Source organism: Serinus canaria, chromosome 10 (genome assembly GCF_022539315.1).
Source record: "Serinus canaria isolate serCan28SL12 chromosome 10, serCan2020, whole genome shotgun sequence".
NCBI lineage: Eukaryota > Metazoa > Chordata > Aves > Passeriformes > Fringillidae > Serinus > Serinus canaria.
This window is the reverse complement of record NC_066324.1, coordinates 17305301-17325012: the sequence shown is the minus strand read 5'-3', so window position 1 is coordinate 17325012 and position 19712 is coordinate 17305301. Positions and strand designations below refer to the sequence as shown.

Below are 19712 nucleotides of genomic sequence, written 5' to 3'. Positions count from 1 at the left end.
CAGGGGTCCTGCATCCTGTCCCTGCCTGGAGGGGACTCTCACACCCACAGCACTTTTGGGATCTACCTCCTGACAGTACAGCAACTGACCCCAGCTTTATCATCCAGTGTTTCGAATCACTAAGGTCAGAAAAGTTCCCCAAGATCATCAAGTCCAATCTTTGAACAGCTTCTCAGAGAGCCTGTGCTGAGGATACCATCTCTGCTAGCAAAACATGCTGTGTAAGGCCACATAAGAGAGGGTTTCAGCAGAAATATGTATTTACGGGGATGCTACAGAAGAAATGAGGAAAAACCTGCCAGCAGCAAAAGCTCTAAAACAGACCCTGCTGAAGTTATCTTGTCTGATATTCAGTCATCATAAACCTGTAGGTTTATTTTATCTCTCAAAATACCAGGTTGTTTAACAGCAAAAAGAGAGGTGCACATGTCCCTATACCATCCCCTTCCTTCCAGGCAATGGATTTGAAGAAGAAAAGGGCAAAGATGACTTCTGGACAACCATGTGCATCCATCATCAAGGAATAATTCACAGCACATGGATTCAGGTGCATCCATGGTGGTTGATGGATGTAGTTTGCAGTTAATGGTATCAAAGTCCTCATCAAGACCACCAGGGGAGCTGAGGCTCTGAAGCAGCCTTGGATCACTGGCAGCAGCATCACTTTTTAAAGATTTACAGCCTAATTTAACACAGATGCACCTCAATCATCTATGACTGTTTTATCTGCACTCTGTCTGGCAAGGAAAAGCAGCACAGAGGATAAACTGCAGACAGGCTCAGACAGCCTGAAAGGACTGGTGAACTTGGCAGCCAAACACAACCTCCCCCACCCCCAAAAGCCTTGGTAGTCTCCAAACCATCAAGTGCTTTCTTCTTCTTCAGAAAGGAATGCAAATATCAAGTTTAGAGCCAAGGCAGCTTTCACAGTGTGTGTGGGGTGGGGAGAAGCCTCTCACCAGAAGAAAAGTCCTTGTGAAGCTGAGGAGATGGGTCAAAGAAAACTGAAGACACCTTGAAGGGTGGGAAGAAGCTGTGCTAGTGGAACCCAGCTTGGGATAGCTGGGAGCCCTGAGGTGCTGAGAGCCTTCTGGACTCGTCCAAAGTGAATTCAGCATCCAACAGGTATGTTTCCCCTATGGAAGGACACATTCCTGTCAAGTGCCATCCAGTATCCATAAAAACTGTCCTAACAGAACAGCAGCCAGGTGGGATGCAGATGCAGGGTCTTTGTATCCAACTTAAGAAAGCCCCAGGTCCCCAGGCTTGGCTTGTGGTACCTGATGGGAACAGGTTGTCCCCTCTCTGTCCCACCAATACCTAGAGCACTTCCAAAAGCTGAGGACCAGCAAGCAGGACAGTTTCTTTGCTGCCTCAGCTCAAAATGACACCAAACTTCTGCTAAGTCTCTTACCAGCTCCTAAAATGATCTTCAGACACCACTGGTTAGACTCAGGATCAGCCTCCTGGTGCTCAGTGTTTGTACCTGATAGCTCAGGAGACAGGAAAACATCTGGACTCTCACAGCAAGGAGCTCTGAACATGCTGCAAGGGCTCTCTCAGTGTCCAAGTGTGCACCACAGAGCAGCAAAGCCTTGGAGAAAATTCCACTTCCATGCAACAGGAATGAAGTTATGAGGGTGCACCAGAAGTAGGTGGCTTCAAAAAAGGAATTTTCATGCAAGTACCTAATTCAGTGAGATGATTTAGTCACCAAGTGCCAAATGCACCACAAATTGGGCACGATTCAGCCTGGCTCAGGTGTGTCCTGCAGGGATGAACAGCAGCCACCAGCCAAAGCTTGTGTAAGAGACTGTGCATCCATGTCCTTCTGTGATTCCAGGGAGGACCCCACAGTAACTCAAGCAGCTGTTCTTCACCAAGACACAGCCTCATACAAAGAGAGGATGAAAAGATAAGAAGGGAACATGCCCAAGAACAGGGGAGTGGGTAGAAGTCTCAAGTACACTCTGCAGATGAACTTTAAGAGCTGGCCTGGGAGGCAAAGCCCAAATGCCCCACAGCAAATGGGGAAGAGAACTGTGCCAAGTCTGCATCAATCTATCCCACAGACTCTTGACAGTGCCCAACAGCCTTCACTCAAGGCTGCTCATCACTAGAAACTCCTTGTAAGAGCTGGGTAATAAACTGGAAACATGGTGATGTAAGAGCTGGAACAGCAGCATTTAGTAAAAAAACAGTAATGGTGATGCCACCAGGAGAGAGAGGGAGTGTATTAAGGGAAAACACAAGAAAACCTGATAGTCCATGATTTATTGGACTTGTTTTTTTCCTTTTAATACCTGAACTTTACCTTCTCCTTTTGTGAAGATACTGCCTTTTCCAGCAGTCAAGGAGAGAAGAGCAGACCACACTGTCTCTTCATAGAATGAGACATTTGGCAGGAATTTGACTGACATCACCTACATATTTTGTTTGCAATTAAACCATGTCTTGAAGAGGAAACTATGTACCTGAGAGCCACAGGGAGAGAAATCTGCCCCAGCCTTTAATGGGGCTGCTTTTCTGGAGGTGAATTGCTGTCAGATGGGGGTGATTAACCATTCACCTGCTTATGAGGCTTAGAGCACAAGGGAGCTGGAAGGGTAAGAACCACAACCCCTACGTAATAAATCCTGCTAATTTGGCCTTAATAAATCAATGCTTCAGCCTAAGCAACCCAATGCTGTTGCCAGCACCCTGGTTACTTGCCACCTCTGTTTTGGGAGAGGAAGGTTTTTATTGGGATAGATAATGTCCATTAAAAACTGTCAGAATTTTATATTTAAGGTAGTGTTACACTCAAAGCCTGAAACCTTCTACAGCAATCCCCTTCCTGGTATGGGATTATAAAAATTCCATGATGTCAACACTGCAGTGCCAAAACAAGCTGTCCCACCCCAAAACCCACCTATCCCACAGGGCAGCATCCTTATGGCACATAAAGAGCCATCAATTCCTTCCTCTCTGATAAGACTCCTTCTATCTCCCAGATCTCCCAGCACAGCTGTCAGAAGGATTTGGATTACCTGTGTGACTGAAAGGTGCTAAGAATCACATCCAGACCCAGCAAAATACCCCCTGGAGAAGCACAACCTCCCTGCAGGCAGGCCAGATGTTTAGATCCTATCTCTTGCCTTTTAAATTTTCATTTCTTATAATTTATTTTACTTCATTTATTTCTAAATGGAGCAAAGGTCACTCTGTTTGCTGGCAGTTGAGCTGCCTCCTCCCCAGGGCAAGGTCCAGTCTTGGTTACTGGTCTAATTCTGTGCTGGTGGCTACACCCACACAAACACCATCAGCCCCATAAAAATTTGCACTTCCTCAGTAGGGCAATTAGGCACTGTAATCCCAAAATACACAGACTAACAGTTGCATTTGTTCACAGAAATGAAATGTTTGTGCTGAGCTCCTTCCTCAATCTGGCAAGGAAGTGGCCTATGGCACCTGCCCACAGGGGGAAGCCAAGCAGGAGCCACCAACACTCCAGGAGCAGCCACAAGGCTTTAAAAAAAATCATAATCCTTGAAGGTTTGTGCTGTTGGTTGGTTTTCTGGTTTTTTTCTTCCTCAAATTTGAAGCTGTCAGCTCCTCAGAAGTCTTCACACACAGGATGGGTATTTTAGATCCTTCCAGGTGTGCTAGGAAGGACCACCCCACACCTGTTGTTCTTCTACATGTGCTTTCACAGGTGCAGCTTCTTTGTAAAATGATGCCAAGATGAGGTCCATGTGCTCCAGGTGGAGCAGCATCAGTAGAGATGGAGTCTCTGCACTAGCACTCCTGTAAAGCCATTGTGCACACCAGAACACATCTGGGTGGCATGGGCAGCACCAGAGATGGCAACAAACACACTCTGGTTTCTCACAGTGACAGTCTGGAGAGGTTTCAGAGGCATCTTCTTGCCAATACCCATCCAACTCTCACATGGGCATTACTAAGGTCATCAAATCTCCCCCTCAAGCTCACAGTAAAAGGACAGATTCAAATTTGTGAAGGATCAGCCTGGTTAAGACATCACTATCCCTTCTTGGCTCTTCTGAACACAGGCTGGCAAACAGGGGTGGGTCAGACATCACCTGCCTTTGCACTGGGTGATGGACAATGTGCCCAAGAGGGTGTCAATGCCTACAAGGACATCTGCAATCCCCAAAACCCCTGCATGGCGAGAAAAATACCACAGAGCTGTGGTAGGGCTGGGTTAGATTGGATATTAGGAAAAAATTCTTCCCCCAGAGGGTGGTCAGGCACTGAACAGGCTCCCCAGGAAATGGTCTTGGCCCCAAGGCTGCCACAGCTCAAGGAGTGTTTGGACAATGCTCTCAGGGACATGGGATTATTGGGCTGTCCTGTGCAGGGCCAGCTGTTGGACTTGATAATCCCTGTGTGTCCCTTCCAAGTCAGGATATTCCATAAGCCATGATTTTTCAAGTCACAAGCAATAACTCCAAAGCCATATCCAGCTTCAAGAGCACATTTATTTTCATTATTAAGCCAAATTTTGGAAATGCTGCTGTGTTAAGGTCATGGCAGTGGATTTAATTCATGTCAGCTGCTGTCACTGACACAGATAACCCTTTATGTGCATCTCAGCACGGTGTCACTGCCTGATGCTTATCTGACAGGTCAATCAAAGCACTTCAACAGCCAGTGAACACCTGAGCTCGCTCTCAGAGGTCACCTTGCTGTTTTGGTTACATCCATTACAATCTGTGCCAGAGGGGCACTACCACTGGAGCTCCTCAGTGCCCTAAAGGAGGGATACTGGATTAAAACCCACAGCACACCCAGGGAGGGCAAGTGGCAGGAGCAGGCAGCACTGACACAAATGTTCAAGCTCGTGGTGCATCCGATGGAGCAATGTCAGCTCGAGGCAGCAGCCTGTAAACCAGCAGGGAAATGAACTGAAGGGATGGCTCAGTTTCAGAGAGGTAATTTTACATGACAACTCTTCCTGCTTCTCTCCTTTCCCTCCTGTTAAGGACTTTGCACAGTTCACGGCCTGGCTCCGTTTGCTCTGAACTCCAGACATACCTATCTAAAGGGAATATTGTGCCAAAACAAACAAATCTTCCACCCACTTGTGGTCCAGCAATCCATTAGGAAGGAAAGACAAGGCCCACACCACTCAAACTATAAATACGTGCTAGTATGGACAAGAGTGAAGGCTTGTGGTTAACAAAAAGAAGGATTTTGCTGCATTCCTCAAGGCATTAGACTTATATGTTGAGACTCCTGTTTCAGAAGTTTCTAGCCCTTTCCTGTGTTTACAGACTGGTTTGGGTTGGAAGCTCAGCTTGTTGCACCCCCTGCCACGAGCAGGGACACTTCCCACTAGACCAGGTAGCTTCAAACCCCATCCAGCCTGGCTTTGGACACTTCCAGAGATTGGGTAACCACAGCTGCTCTGGAAAACCTGTGCCAGGATCTCCCCATCCTCAGACAGAAGAATTTGGTCCCAACATCAAATCTAACCCTGCCCTCTGGCAGTGCTTCCATTCCACCAAGTCCCTCTCCAGCTTTCCTGGAGCCCCTTCATGCCCTGGTAGGGGCTCTGAGCTCTCCCTGGAGCCTTCTCTTCTCCAGGTGAGCACCCCCAGCTCTCCCAGCCAGAGCAGAGGGGCTCCAGCCCTTGGAGCATCTCCATGGCCTCCTCTGGACTGGCTCCAGCAGACCCACATCCTTTCTTTGCTGGGACCCCTGAGCTGGAGGCAGCTCTGCATGTGGGGTCTCACCTGACTGGAGCAGAATCCCCCCCAGCCCTGGGCCCAAGCTGCAGGGCACTGGGGTTTGGGGCTGCCAGGGCTGTGCTCAATCCCTTTTTCCCCCAGCTTGTGTTTGTGCTTGGGATGGCCCTGGCCCAGGGGCAGGACACTGCACTTGGCCTTGCTGAGCTCCATGAGTTTCCCACAGTCCCACCTCTCCAGGTCCCTCTGCATGCCATCCCTTCCCATCAGCCTGCTGACCACAACATAAAGTTGCCATCAATCCCACTTAACAAAGGATTCAAAGACCCCGAATTTCCCCACTGTTATGATAAACTCATAGGAGACCTATCCACACATATTCCCTCAGTGAGGAAAATAATGAAATACCAGCTCAGCTGTGCAGCATAACACAAAGGAATGCACATGGGAATGGAGTTGCTTATCCCTGTTCACAGAAAAAGCTTCAGAACTTGGGCCTTATTAGATACTGGATCATCCAAGAACTGAAACTGCATTTCCTAAGATATCCTTGAATTCACTCACTCCAGCAGCAGAAGCTATAGGAAGTGTGTGCAGCTACATGAAACTGTATTTCCCATCCTAGAATGACTTAAAAATTAGTGACACCGCAGAGAGAAGCCTAAAGGCTCCTCAAGAACCAAAGCTGTGATCCAGGAACAGTTTGGTGCAGAGAGATTATAAAACACCTTATGGACTCCCTGGATTAGCAATGGGAGAAAACACTGAACAAGGAGTGATGAACAGAGCAAGTTCTGGAGCTGGAGGAGAAAGCTGTTTATTCTACCTCTCACACTCATCTGGACTTGAGAGTTAAGTTTATCTTTTAAAACAAAGCAGAGATGCCACACAGGTACTCACAGAGATCTCCAGCCAAGGGAAGCACATCCTGATGATAGCATTCCTTTATCCTGCACTGCATGGCCCTGGACTAACCACAGCTGGCACATTTCTTTACCCTGAACCCCAGCACTTATTTCAAAGGCAGTAACCTCACTGAGCAGAAACACAACACCTTTTTCCACCCTATTAGCTTTAACACCATCCTCTAAAACAAGACATGGGGGGCTGTCCCATGCAGGACTTGCCTCCAAACCACGGGAGAAGCCAGTTGCTACCAAGCCTCTTTGCCCTCTGAGAGGCACAAATCTCCCACCTAAATCCTCCCCCACCACCAAATCTTCACTTAAATACAGGCTGAGCTCTAAGAATCCTTTGCTGGAACCCTGCCTCTCTCAACCACAGATCCCCTTTAGGTGCTCTCTTAAAACTGTATTTCCAAGAGTAATTACTCCATTACAGCACCTGTTCCCCCTCCCATGCCAACAACATGACCTTGAGAAAGCTGGAAAAACAAGCCCAATTCTTCTGCCTACAAGGCAGTTCTTCCACAAGGAAAGACAGCACCTCTTGATCACATCTCTAGACAACTGCCCAGTACTTCAGGCACTTTTTCAAACATTGTTTTTGTGGTCTGAAGCCCAAAAATGGCTCTGTGCTCAGCCACAAAATACCCTTTTGAATCACCACATGCGGAAGAAAATTCAGGCTATTTCTAGCTGAGTCTTCTCAGTCAGATCATGAACACGGGCAGGTGGCACAAGGGCATTTCAGATTATTCCTGAGAAGCTGATGCCATGACAGTGCAGGTGTGATGCACAAGCACCAGGCAGCCAAGCCCCTGGGAGCACAGGGAGAGCACAGTGATGCTCTGTGTTGGAGTGAAGGACTTAAAGGCCATCTCAGAACCTGCAATATCATCAATGCTGGATTGGCTTTCCCCACCTGACTGAACTCACCCTGCTCTGGGTGAATCTGTGCAGCCTCCTGCTCCCACAGCTCAGGGAACAGTGCCCCACAGCTTGGGCCATGAGAGGTAGCTCATCCCTTCTTGGACCTGTGACCTTCAGAGCTCATTTGAGGTCAACCACCAACCTTGCTCACAGGAGCTCCATGTCTCCAAAGATGGCATCCCAGAAAAACCAAAACTTGGTACAATTTCACTGTGGCCAACTTAAATATCTGCATCAGAAAAGTCTTTTTAACCCATTTTCCATTTCCATTGATAGGCAAGACAACAAGAATTGGAAGAATGCTGTTTTATCACAGAGACTGCCCAGATTCTCATTCACCTGGAGAAGAAAGTTTAGTGAGAATGAAACTGTTGAAATGTCAAAAATTAGACCTCCCAGAACCTGAGGGCAACATTAAAATGGAAAACAAACTCAACCATGCTGGTCTGGCCATCATCCCCTTCCAGGCTGCATCTCAGGACAAGGAGAAGCTGCACATGGAAAAGGAAACAACCTACCTAAATATAATCAACCCCTTGTTTGTAATGGATCATTGCTTGACCACATCTATAAAGTACCAGTCTGATGTCCTCAAGGGACCTGGCTTCATTCCCTGCACTCTCTGAAGTGATTTACAGCCCTGCAAACCTCTGCTGCTGCTTGAGGAAGAGAAGATCACAACAACCATGCATCTGCCTGTAGAAATCACATCACCTGCCAGCTGGCCAGGAAGGAGGTTGGACAGTCCCTGTCTGCAGCTGATCTCTTCCACAGCACAACCTGGGACCACTCACACCAAAGGACATCTGACAGGGAACAGGAGATGCCACTTCCAGGAGCCAAGCTCTTCTGATGTCCCCTGAAACACTACCAGATCCAGGTGAAGATGCCCAAGTATTCTTTGGCATCTCTTACAGAATCACAGAATAATGAGGTTGAGAGAGACCTCTAAGATCATCGAGTCCAACCTATGCCCTAACACCTCAACTAGACCATAGCACCTGCATGCTGAGAAAATGAAAGGATTAATATGATTTTATAGTATTTTCCAGGGATTATTCCCTGCTTTACTGTGATAGGTGCATGTTAGCAGTGAGGTTTGTTTGTTCTAAGGAAAGGTCAGTGGTACTGTATGACAATTTTCCCAACTCACACATATAAACCAAAAGCATTTTACACCTGATCTAGGTGGTGATCAGGTACAAAATTTAGCAATCAAGCTTTAGTTTTCCTGGTAGTGAGGTTTTTTCCCCCAGGAAAGCAATCAGTGAGACCAAGCCTCCAGCACAGCTCAAAACCAGCCTTCTCAACTCTGTTTACAACAGCACAACCACAGAGTCTGGGTGTGAGTCAAAGCTCCATGTGTACAGCAATCCACACACTTGTGGAATCATGGAATGGTTTGGGTGAGAAGGGCCCTTAAAGCTCATCTCATTCCAACCCTCTGCCACTGGCAGGGATACCACTCACTATGAGAGGTCCCTTCTAGATTTGCTCTTAGTCTTTCAGACTGGAAGTGCTGAAGCTCAGAAAGAGGGGTTGAGGTAATGAGAGAAAGAACCTGATCCTTAGAATTAAAACAATTAAGTGTTTGCACCTCCAGACTCATGACCCAAAGGAAATGAGCAACAAGGAAACCTTCCCAGATAAAAATCAGTTTATCCCAGCAACATCTTCTATCCTGTCTACAAGCACTTTCCAGCAGCTGCCTCCAGGTGAACCCTCAGAATGCCCCACAGCATCCCAAGGACCTGAAACAGAGCAGCTCAGGCTCCTCCAGCGATAGAACAAACCATGAGCAGAGCATTAGCAGTTCAGCAGCCAGACTGAGACAGGCTAAAAGCTGAAATTAGGCAAAAACAAGGCAATTCCAGCCCAGTGGAGCCTCCCAGCCACAGGTCAGGGTGACACCTCCCACACTGCTGGGAGGGACAGGGCAGCTTCATGAGCAGAGAGCCCCACAGTGGCATGGTTACAATGAGGAAGGAGAGTGGGAGGCAAAGCCAGGCTTTAGGTGCCTCATTGGGGCTGAGGATGAGAGGACATGGCCTCAATCTGTGCCAGGGGAGGTTCAGGTTGGACATCAGGAGGAATTTCTGCTCAGGAGGAGTTATGAAACATCAGAATGGGCTGCCCAGGGAGGTGGTGGAGTCACCATAGCTGGAGGTGTTCAAGAAACAACTGATGGTAGGACTTTGTGCTCTGTTCTAGATCAAAAGGTGGTGACTGGTCAAAAGTTGGACTTCATCTTAAAGGTGTTTTCCAACCTAAATGATTCTGTAATTCTGGGATGAGATAATTCTGACTGCAGAGCTGAACAGCCCCCAGGTTACCAAACAGGCATGCCTGGTACACACACATCAGACATGTACCCCAGCTAACATCCAGCTACCCCAAAAGGCACCTTCCTGGTGCTCCATCCACCAAACACCCTCAAGTCCCTCCTTTTCACCAGCTCTGCTGCTTGTTTGACCTCTCAGTGAGTCAACTCTAGAACTGCAGGGCTGGCTGGCAGCTGAATCCTAGAGTGGATTGGGTTGGAAGGAACCTTAAAGCTCATCCAGTTCCATCCCCCTACCATGGGGGGATGGAACCTTCCACTAGCCCAGAGTGCTCCAAATCCCATCCAACCTGGCCTTGAGATACTTTCATCTCCAGAATTTTGAAAATATCTGCAGAGCTGAACTTCTCTACTCAATCCTTATTTCTCAGGTACAGAGCTATCACCAGTACCCCCAGTTACAGACCAGTAAATTTCCTCTTGAAGATCATCTGTCCCATGCACAAACTGCACAAGAAGCAGCAAAATGGGAGCAAGAAATCCTTGTGGGGAAGGGAAATGGCACAGCTCTGCCTTGATTTATGTAGTCTCTGCAGACCTGGACAATAAAACAACAGACCCAAAAATCCAGATTGCAGATAATTCACCCCCAGCAAAGAATCCCTGTGCAATCTTCTCCCACACAAAGTGGCCCTGGATGGACAGGACAAACCCCCAGAACTGAGATGTTTCAGAGACAAGAGCTGCTGGGAACTTCTTGCAGTGACCACTCACCCCACTGGGTCACTCTCTTCCCCCAGCTGGAAAACTGAGGCAGGGGTTGGTTTCCCATGGAAATACAAAGTAGGAAATAGTCTAGCAAAGCACATGATTGATCACAGAAGACCTACAGACAGCAGGATTCCCACGGTGGCATATCCACCAGACAGAATTAATCCATATAGAGCTAATTGCCCAAGCAACACTAACAGTTGTGAGACAGCTTGATCCCATCCCCCAGCTCCCAACACCACATTTATGGAAACACTAAAAACCACAGACAAGGCCTCATAGTGTACCACAAAAAAATCAGGATCCTTCCTTGCTGGAATCAAACTGCAAGGCTTGCAGTGGGGTTTTAGCAAGGAAATGGAAATCACACTGGCACACAATTGTTCCGCCTCCCTGTTCGCCTTCACACATTTCTCACAGGTCAATTTTAAAGAATTAAGTCTTGTTCAGTGAAACATCTGGTGGCTGTTGCTAGAGGAAACCGACTATCTGCAACATTTGAGCAAAAATAATGAGTTACATAAAAGCCAGACTGCATAAGCAAGGACAAGTGTTTTGCCAGTCTGTGAATCTCAAAAGCTTACACGAAACCTCATGTTTAATTTCTGGGTTGGAAAACAATGAAATCAACTCACACCCATTACAAAACCCATGAAGATTTGAGTTTTCTCTAAGTTTATGAGGATATAATTGTGCTGTATTGGAATTAACTTTTTAGCTAGAAAGTGTCCTAAAGATTTTCTGCCAACAGCATAGACAGAAGAAATACAGCTTAAAAATGGAGCATTTCCACTTCAGGCACTTTCAGACTCAGTTCAAGACAGAACAAGTTCAAGAGTTAGAGAAGAGGGTTTTGGTTTTTCACTGTTTGAGTCAGTTTTCCAGTGCCTAATGGAAGAATATTTCCCCTTACTGCTACAGATCACCCTCTCCTCAGGTTTTCTCAGTGTCTGGAGACCAACACAGACCAGCTGAGGCTGCACTGGGCTGAACAGGAGGAGTGATTTCGTGGGAGAAGTTGAGAAGAGTTCTAATGCATCACCATACACATCCACAAGACCAACCAGAAGCCTTTTAAGATTTCAGAGCTTTGATGGGGGCTCTCCAGCTCCTGAAGTCCCACAACTGGAAGGGCAAAATTCCCAAGAACATCTCCAGCAGGCAGCTCTAACATACTGGAATTGCACTTTACATGATGTACCTTTCTACAAATAGATATTGCTGTTTTTTGAGGAGTGCTCAAGCACTTAAATAATCCAGATGGATGACTAATACAACTAGAAAGCTCCATGTACAAAAAGAAATTTAGGCTTCTCCACATTCCCAGGGCTGCTCTCAGGATGCAGGCAGGGTACAGAGGAGTCACCTATGGCCCTCACAGTTGTATCCCTGGTTTTGGACATCAGCTTGAGGCTGCAGCTGCTGTTGCTCTTGTTCATTTATGCCATCCAGGGAAAAAATTTGCACCTAAGGCCAAATTCCTCAAGCTGGACGTGGCTGACTGAGCACACTGAGGTCACCAAGGCAGTGCCAAGAGCCAGCTCCTCACTCACATGTGCCTTTAAATATTAAATTAAAATATACAGAAAGATTAAAGGAGGCAGGAACAGGAAATAAGCTTCACCTAAGTGAAAAAAAGTATGCTAGGAACTCAAACCTTGGGAAATAGGTGTATCTGAGGCAAAAAGCTTCCCAAAATGCCAGACATCTTACAGGTGGGATACAGAAAAACAAGCCAATGACTTCAGCTCCAAAAGAAACTCTCCACAATATCACAACAGCAAACTTTAGACTGCAGGGGCTTCTCTTTGAGGGAAAAAAAAAGTGAAAGAAGGCCCAGGCAGATGACACAGCCTCTGCTGGGCTCATAGAAGATATTAAAGCACTGTACTGCACCAGCCTGAACTGCTCAAACTAAACACTTTTCAACAATTAATGACACTCCTACTACTGTCACCAAAAATAGACAAATTGGTTTTAGGGAATGAAGCTGCAAAAATAATCTGAGATACAGTATCGAGCAAAATTGGAACCAGATTTCTCCTCCAGGCTGGAAACTGCTGAGAGGATGAAACTGTGGCCCATCCACCGTGCCCCACCCCACCCCCAGCTGAAATTACCAAAAGGTAAGAGCTCATGAAACTTCCTACAGAGAAAATTCTAAATGAAAATTACAATTTTAAAAGAATTTGTTTTGTTGGCCAAAAAACAGAAACAGCATTCCCAAAGGATGCAGCACAATTATGGCCCTAAACAAAACATCCCAATGACTTAATCAGGATCACTCAGTCTGCACAGAAAAATAAATTGTTTATCACTACATAAATGCTTATTCAGAAGTCCAGAAAGGGAACTCTGGTGCCAGTTTAGCCTTTATGTATACCCCAAAAACCCCTTGTGCCAAGCAGGGACTTGCACTCCCTAAAGGTCACCACCCTCACCAAACCAACACTCACTGGTTTATTTTCATTAAATCCCCACTGGAATCAGTCCAACCCTCTCACCTACAAATACTATTCCATTGGATTTCTGGAGAGGAAAATTTTCCCAACAACTTCAGTTTTGAGTTTTCTGCCCATTCCATAGGTGAGCTGTTACAGATTAGATAACCTGGCCCTTATTTTATTTGTCACACAAACACACTTATACATACAACACAAAAGCTCTGCTCTGAGCTCACCACAAGAGACTCTGGACTCTCCCTGCCTTTAATCCTGCCCAATTTCCTTGTTAGTCACTGACAAGCAACACTGCAGCTACCTACTTCTCAGCTCTACATGTGTCTTTCTAAAAATAATGCCAGGGAAAGGAAATCAGGGATCTAAGTTCCCAGATAAGTTACTTCAGATGAAAAATGCTGACAAAACTGAGAGGAAAAAACAAAACCAAAATGGAAGTAAGGAATAAGAATTAAACAACTTACATTTGGGTCTCTAAGCATCCTTCCATAGGCTTGGTAGGTATTTTATTGATAATCCAGATAAGATACTGGATTTTTAGTGTCTTGCCTTATATAGAGAATCAAAGAATCACAGAATGGTTTTGGCTGGATGGGAACTTAAAAATCAGCTTGTTCCACCCCCTGCCATGAGCAGGGACACTTTCCACTAGCCCAGGTGCTCCAAGCCCTGTCCTGGCCTTGGACACTTCCATGGATGGGGCAGCCACAGCTGCTCTGGGCACCCTGTGCCAGGGCCTCACCACCCTCCATTGAACAATTTCTTACTTTGTATTTAACCTAAACTTCCCCCCTTTTAGTTCGAAGTCATTCTCCCTTGTCTTGTTCTGGATGAACAGTCCTTCTCCAGCTTCCCTGTAGCCCCTTCAGATCCTGGAATGTTCTCTGAGGTGTCCATGCAACCTTCCCTTCTCCAGGTTCTTCTGAACAGCCTCAGCTCTCCCTGTTTCCACAAGGGAGGTGACTCTTATCAAATACAGGTGAGAGTTGGGTTTTTTTAGGAAGGACTATTTGAGCTCCAAGCCAAGACACTCCAGAACATCAAAGGCATGTGACACTCACCAGCTGATGTGTAATTCACTTCTTAGGCTTGTTATCCAAAATCACAGGGCAGGGAGTGCTGGGGCACGGGAGCAGCAGGGCAGCCAGGCACTCATATCTGTACCAAACCTGGTAAGGAAGAAAACACATTTTAGGAAGTCTCCATGCAACAGCTGACACCAGTGACTTCCAATCTTACTGTATTCTGCTTAAAAACACAAAGGGCATTGTCTGGTTTCAGCTGGATATGGCAGCATCCAAGTATGGGGATGAAACAGAGCCAAACCCCACTGCTCACAGGAAAATAATTCCCTTTACCCTATGTCAGGGCAAACTGATAGCTTTCCTTGCAATAAATAATGTCAACTTCAGTTCAGAAGACAGTGTGTTCTTAAAAAAATGCACCTTTCTGTCTCTTCAGTAACTGGAGGTTTGGTTTTTGGTAAACTGTGTTTCCCCACCTTGGCAAACAGGTTCCCAAACCTGAACTCCCCTGACGCAGTGTGCCTGGGCTGGCTCCATCTCCTGCCCTGCTCCAGGCACTTTGGTCAGAAGGAAGCACAAGGGGTTTTTTTGTTTGTTTCTGACTTTCTTCCTTAAAAAACACCCTCCAGAGCACAGGGTCCAAACAGCAATTTCTGAAAGGGAGTGCACCGTAAGACAGGTGGGGAAGTCAAACCGAAATGAAACTATTTCTGGGTAACTGCCCAGAGCAACCAGAGACAGCCTGTTCTGTTCTGCACTCAAAGCTTGGGCATGTAATGCTCTTTGGAAGAAAACACATAGAGAGTTCTAAGAAAAATGAAAATCTTAAAAAAGCAACTTTAAGTTCTGACTGTCATCAAAGAAGATCCTTCTGAAACACCACAGGAGATTCCCTTACACGGGCTACAAGCAATCAGCACCCCAATAAGTATTCCAAGCTAGGTTAGCAGTTTTATTCTTATTTTTCCAACTGTTACACAATGGAACAGTAAAGGTCCATATTAGTATCTTAAAACAGAGGGTGTTTTTGCTTTCTCCAAGAGAAAGTGCAAGACAGACCAAAGCCACTGTGGCTGTGCTGCTGAGTGACACCACTGTGACTGCAGCCCGTGGGAATTTGGTGTCCATCTCTGCCCTGTCCTTTCAGGAGCTTGTTGTCAGTGCAGTCCAAGTCACACCCGTGCCCTTCTGATGTTGTTCATGGTTTCTGTCCTCCAGAAGCCTGGAGGATTGCTCGGTGGGGTTGTAGAAGACTTTGAAAGTCCTCACGAGCTCCCAACAGCTGTCATTAATTAATCCTCCTCTGCAATTAGCCAGCACCAGCTTCAGAATGAAGCCTACCACCATTGTGAGGAACACATACCACTGCTCCAGTGTGCAAGCAGTGACACTCACTCCTCTCAAATGAAAAGGTATTAGGGAGCTGAATGGAGCCCTCAATATAACATTTACTGTGAAGCATTTAAGGCCATCTATTGTTCTACTTGGTACTGAAGTAGTTCCAAGTTATTTGACCAGGTCAGAGGCTGCAGCAAGGAAGAACCAGCCAAACTTGTACCAAACCAACCAAGACCTAAAAGAAAGGGAAAACACAAGCACCTATTCATAGGAAAACAGAGACTGCAGCTTCATTTAGTCACTTGTCATCTACTCCTGGGCAAAAAACTGGAGCATCCCACTAACATGACAGTCCACATATTTAAATGCTGAACACCCTTTCAGCTCTGCTGTCTTGTCACTTGGAACATGCCCTACTTAAACTTAGAAAACCAAAAGCTTGGCATAAAAATTCCAGATGGGTTCATTGGCCAGAAACTTACTCAGTTTCCTTACACCAATCCCAATGTTTGGTGGTGACTCCAAACAAGGAAGCGAAACAGAAGACTCTATTTATAACACACTCCATGGTACAATGATTCACTTTAGGAATAAAGGTAAATAAATCATCTCATGCCATCCTAAGGTTCAGGTTTGAACCAGGGGTTAGGCATTATTCATGTTCTGCTCAAAGAACAAGACGACCAGCACGTTACAGAGGATCAAAGTGTAACGTGGGAAAATCCCCATGCCAGTCAGACTCTGCCACTTCCTACTGGCAAGGCCAAGTGACAAAATCCATCCCCACCTCAGTCAAGACATTTTTTTAACAGACCTTTTGACCTGAAGCACAGCAAAGAGGACTCCCACGTTCACACAGATGTGACTCCAGCATCTTGAGAGAGCCCCAGGTTCAAAACGCAGAGCTTGGTCTCCATCCTTTCCCTGGCCTCACACCCAGAAATCCTGCTCATGTTAAACATGGCCAGGAACCTCGTTTAGCTGCAAGCATGGCATGGAGCAGAAGGGCACCTCTGGCAATGTTTAGCTAGTGAGAATATGTAGACAGCCCTGTTAGAGCACCAGTTTATCATGGTAAGCTCCAGCCCTGGTGTCCAAAGCCTGGTGTTATGGAGAATCCAGGGACCACGTCCCTGGGTGAAGGGAAGAATAAGGCAGAATGAAGAATGACCATAAAAGAGGAAATCTGAAACTATGACTGGCAAGTGGGACCCTTTCTAGCTCTTGACAAATAATTAACCTTTTTTTCACTTATTTAGCATCTTCAGACACTGAGCCCATTTCCTGTGACCTGTCCTAGCATGGACAGCTCCAGAGAGGCCTCAGGCCCAGACATACACCTGGAGCTGAACAGGCCTTGATGTTTTACAGCCATGCAGGAGTTGTGCAGGATCCTTCCATAAGAATGCTTTGCTTTATACCAGGCACTTCAGCAAGAAGAGTTACTTATTTTCCAGAGTGCCAAAGGCAAGAGGAGATGAAGCACTCAGGGGTGTGGAGCTGGGCATGGGTCCCACACACCTGTATTCAGGAGAAGACCCCCTGCACCAGTCAACAGAACACAGCAAAGTGGTCTCTTCCCAGCACATGGCCAACCAGCAGCACGCTGCTCAGCACTCAAAGGCCACTTGAGGTCTCTTCCAGGTGAGGCACTGGAACAGACAGATTGTGGACTCTCCATCCCTAGAAGTGTTCAAGGCCAGGTTGCAGAGGGCTCTGGTCTAGTGGAAGTGTCCCTGCCCATGGTAGGGGTCAGAATGAGATGAGCTTTGAGGGCCCATACAACCTAAACCATTCTCTGAATATCACAGAATCACAGAAACACCACCACACCAGCTGGAGAATCCACAAACACTCTTTGAGCTGTCAGTGTGAGAGAACAGGGCTCCACCAGAAGCTTTAAGCCCTGCTGGTTATTTTCCACATTACTTTTCAAAGCAAGGAGCAGATGAGAAGTTTGTTTCAGCTCCAGAGTAAAAACTGACATCCTCGAGGGCATGGTGTGAAAAGCTTGCAATTGCACCTAGAGTACACAACCAGGTCTTTCATCTCCTCCAGGGGCCAGGGAAATATTTGCCAGCCTGAACCAGGAGGAGTGACTTCTGTGGCATGGTGCTTCCAAGGTGGGGGTGCAGCACAGCCACTTTTTGGCTCCCCAAGGAGGACATGGCTCCTGTTCCACAGCAGAGAAGGTGACTCTACAAATCCCCTTCTCCTTAGTTCTCCCAGAAGCTGGTACACAGACAGCTTTTGGATCTTTTGTACTTCAGCTCATTATTATTTTATTACCAGTTAGCAGCACAAAACTCTGGGTAGCACTTTGAAACAGCTTCTCATCTTTAGGCTGGAGGTATTTGTACTCTTCACAAATTAAAGCACAAGAAGAACATTCAAATTCCAACCTAATGGACACTGCCCTACTCCAGTGTTGACACCATCGAGCACAGCAGAAAAGGTACAACTGTTCCCACCAGCATCAGATGATGGAACACAACCTCAAGAGCCAACATGATGCTCCAGTCCTTGTGCTGAGCTCAGACTATGAGAACCTGGCTTAGCAGTGCCCAGGATGTGTAATTCTCCAGAAACAAGTGACTTATCTGAAAAGCAACCCATCAGTCCTTGATCAGTGGGGGTTCACATGAGCAGACTCTCAATCAAAGCATTCCACACTCATTTGGAAAAATACAAGGTCTCTGCAGACCATTTCTAGTGTGTGGTAAAGCCTCTTCAGGACACCTCAACTCTGCCAGACAGCTTTAAATAGATGAAGCTGAAGCTGTGTCAGGGAGGGTTAGGTTGGATATAAGGAAAAGGTTCTTCCCCCAGAGGGTGCTGAGCACTGCCCAGGGTCCCCAGGGAAGGGTCACAGCCCCAAGGCTGCCACAGCTCAAGGACCTTTTGGACAGCACTCTCAGGCATAAGGTGGGATTGCTGGGGTGTCTGTGCAGCACCAGGAGCTGGAGTTGATGATCCCATTCAAGACCTCATGTCACATCCTGGGTGTCTGTGTAGCACCAGGAGTTGGAGCTGATGATCCCATTCAGACCTCATGTCACATCCTCCAAGAGGCAAAGAGATGAACCAAAGAACAGAGCACAACAGGCTTGACCTCCTGTTTGGACGAGCACCCATGCACACGTGTTTGGGAAGGGAAGGAAGAGAGTAAGAATTTTGTGCATTTTCCCACCTCCAGTGGTTTGTATTTCTGGGCCTCCCCAAGTCAGTTTGGGCACATGAGTGTCCTGGGTGTGATTGCTAGGGTTGTCCTGTGCAAGGTGATGGACTTTGCTGGTCCTTGTGGGTCCCTTCCAACTGAGGCCATTCTGCAGTTCTATGGAGAACGCTCATCGCAGCCTCTTGGTGAGTGTGTCCAGTTCTTCTCCAGACTCACACAAAGTTTTTGTAGCCACAGCAGCCCTGGCTACCTGAACAACACCTGAGCTCACCTCCTGCCAGCTCCATTTAACCCTCTCTGGACCTCATGGCAGCAGGAGTGGACTGTCCTGCCACATGCACCCCTGATGGTTTTGTGACCTGACTCACCCCCCTGCTGACCCTCGAGTGTCAGACAGGTCTAAAGAACCACTTCTTGGCAGAAGGGAGAGAGACATGAACTTTGACTGCACAGACTCAATAAACAGCATTTTGCTGCAAATAAATCAGTGACATCATCTGCTGATTATCAGCAGATATCAAAACCAGCAGAGCAGCAGTGAAGCAGAAAGGACCTCAATGACACATTAAGGCTGTCTGCCCTCAAAACATGAAATGTAGCAGGGTCAAAAGGGGAAAAGTCATACCTTGTTGAGTAGATTTTGCTGCCTTTTTGTCAAAACCAAACACATTCCATGCCTGAGGAAGAGCTGGACAGAAAGATGAATGCCTTCATGACTGCACTTGAAACAAAACTCCTGCTTGGACTCAGTAATTTGCAAATTCCTCCCTGAATACACCCCAAAGCTGATAGCTACATTCATTCTGTTCAGCTGAAGAGAGTCAGCCTTTATCCCACACTCTACTTGGGCACTGCTCAGAACTGCCTTTATCAGCTCACACCAAGGTAAAAAAATAAAATTATACAAACCTGTGGCTTACAAAACCCACTTGACATCTCTCTCCCAATTCCCTTAACTCATGAGCAGCCTGCATCCCTCCAACACAGCAAGGAAATGCTGCAAACAGATCTAGATCTCAATTCTGTATTTACAAGAGGAAAACAGCAAATATTTTTTGGAGTTACCTAATGTCATCCCAGCACATGAAGGTTTGATATTCCCAGTAAGCTGCCTGTCCCTAACACATAACAGGGGCCT

The 19712-nt window shown here is 46.7% G+C and overlaps 1 protein-coding gene across 2 annotated transcripts in view; it reads right to left on the bottom strand.

The window, feature by feature from the left end:
- Nucleotides 1-19712, bottom strand: part of CSNK1G1 (casein kinase 1 gamma 1) — a 95995-nt gene that overhangs the window by 61892 nt on the left and 14391 nt on the right. For both annotated transcript variants that reach the window (XM_030228376.2, XM_009089794.4), the window contains exon 2: nucleotides 14095-14202. The gene's annotated coding sequence lies outside the window, so the exon portion shown is untranslated. The remainder of the gene's footprint in view (nucleotides 1-14094; nucleotides 14203-19712) is intronic.